Raw genomic sequence first — 2,285 nt, 5'->3', positions numbered from 1 at the left:
AACTAACACATCTTCCACTATTCCCTCGGGTATTAAGGTCGTTTAGTGTGCCAGTTGCAAAGATATTGGCACCGACCTTATCTCTTCAATTTCCTTTTCCAGTTTCCTATAAATATAGAGAGGCATTAAATTTATTGAGGAACCAGAATCACATAAATACTTATCATAATTTATAGTCCTTAATGAGCAAGGTATAGTAAAACTCCTTGGATCTCCACACTTTTGTGAGAGTTTATTTTGAAATATAGCACTGTAATGCTCTGTAAACTTGACCAATGGGGTATTCTCTATTTTTCTCTAATTTGTAAGGATATGTTTCAAGAATTTGTCATAAGCAGGCATTTGTGAGAGAACTTCTATGAATGGTAAGTTTACATGAACTTGTTTTAGCACATCCAGAAATTTCTAAACTGCTTGTCCAGCTTTTCTCTATATAGATTTTGAGGGAAAGGTATAGCAAGCATATGTTTGCTCTCATCAGGTTCCTCCCTTCTTGTTTTGTCTTCCTTCTTCTTCTTCTCAGTTTTCATTGGGCCTTTCTTCTTCTTGTTATCATCACTTTTCAGCTGCTCCCTACTTTCTTTTGCAATTATCATATCTTTTTGGATTGGGGTTGGATCCTTCAACACTTGCACACTTCTAAAGGTCACAACATTCACTATTTCTTTAAAATTTCTCTCAGTATCAACGAGGAGAGTTCTTGGAATCCTCTCAGATAATAGTATGGCTAGCTGCCCAACCTGTCTTTCTATGTTTCAAAAACCAATACCTATTTATTTGATAGCTGCTCCATGTTCCCGAATAGTTGTGCTATGAGTTTCAAGCCTCTCATCAGTTTTCAGAATGATATCCTTCATGAGATCTTCTATGCCATACCGAATGGGCTGTTAAGGCTGAAATTGCTACCTCTGCTTATTTTGGAATGTTGGAGCTCTTTATCCCTGGGGTCTAGAGTTATTTTGTTGTCATGCATTCACGGTACCCCCAGGTGAACTCCATGAAAAACTGGGGTGCCTCTGACCCATTGCATTAAAATTATAATTTCCCACAACATTTATTTCCTCAGTTGAGGCTTGACATTCATGAGTATGGTGTTCTCTTCCACATATATCACAAGCTACGTGAGGCTCACTCTGTATCGACGCTAAGGCCAACTTTCATATTTCTTTGGCCATAGAATCAAGTTGTACCTGCAAAATGTCTTAGCATTAACTTGGTGAACACCAGTTGATCTTTTTCTTTCCGTACTCGTAAAGGGCCACTGATTAGCATCTTCAGATAACCCGTCAAGAATTATGACTATCTCCCATGGAGTCTTCTTCATCAACGGACTTCCAGCTGCATTGCTCAATGTTTTACATGAGGCCGATGCCAATCCATCTCAAAAGTCCTGGAGTTGCATCTAGAGTTCAATTTTGCTATGTTGACACTTTCTAACATTCTCCTTAAGCCTCTCCCATGCTTCAAAAATAGTTTTATTCTCTTTCTGGCAGAAGTTATCGATTTCTATTCTAAACTTGCCCGTCTTAGCTGAGGAGAAATATTTATCAAGGAATTTTCTGGTCATCTCCTCCCATGTTCTAATTGATCTTATGGGTAAGCTTCGAAGCCAGTGCTTTGCATCATCTTTGAGAGAAAAAAGGGAATGCCCTTAGATACACTACATCTTGTGATATATCATTGTATTAAAAGATGTTCATAATCTCCTCGAAGTCCATTAGATATGTGTTTGGATCTTTGTTTGGTTTTCCTCTAAAAACACAACAATTCTGAAGGGTTTGAAGCAACCCTTGCTTTAACTCGAAATTGTTTGCTGAAATTGGAGGTGGTATCACACTTGATAATCCTTGGTTGTAGACCGGTCTAGCATAATCGCCAAGTGGTCTCCCAGGCGTGGGAGCTATATTTTCGAACTGGTCTGCACCCAAGGGTTGATTTTGAGCAATTCTACGACCCCTCTCTTATTAGTAAATAATTTGTACATCTCTAATTGCTGCTTCTTCAACATCCCGTGCAGCTTGTTCTCGTTGGTCTACTTCTCTCACAGCCAAATTTACATTATCATCACCGTTTTCAACCATATCATTTTTGGTTGAGGATTGCCCAACCTTTTCTAACGTCTCCATGTGATTTATTTTGTTCCTCACCTGTCGCAGTTGTTTTTCAATTTCTGGCTCGTATGGTAGAACATACTTCATAGAAATTCTAATCATGCACCACTTTAAACCTATAACCTACGCACAATCAAAGAATACCAAATGTAAAAAGAAAAAAAATAAAAATTC

The 2,285-nt window shown here is 38.2% G+C and overlaps 1 non-coding gene across 1 annotated transcript; it reads left to right on the top strand.

Moving 5' to 3' along the window:
- Positions 1–1,412: 1,412 nt before the first annotated feature.
- On the top strand, positions 1,413–1,519 carry LOC117279220 (small nucleolar RNA R71). The gene has a single exon (XR_004509630.1). It is a non-coding gene; the product is annotated as a small nucleolar RNA R71 (small nucleolar RNA).
- The last annotated feature ends 766 nt before the right edge of the window (positions 1,520–2,285 follow it).

The sequence above is a fragment of the Nicotiana tomentosiformis genome, chromosome 3, assembly GCF_000390325.3.
Source record: "Nicotiana tomentosiformis chromosome 3, ASM39032v3, whole genome shotgun sequence".
NCBI classification, from domain to species: domain Eukaryota; kingdom Viridiplantae; phylum Streptophyta; class Magnoliopsida; order Solanales; family Solanaceae; genus Nicotiana; species Nicotiana tomentosiformis.
This window is presented reverse-complemented; position numbering and strand designations above follow the sequence as displayed.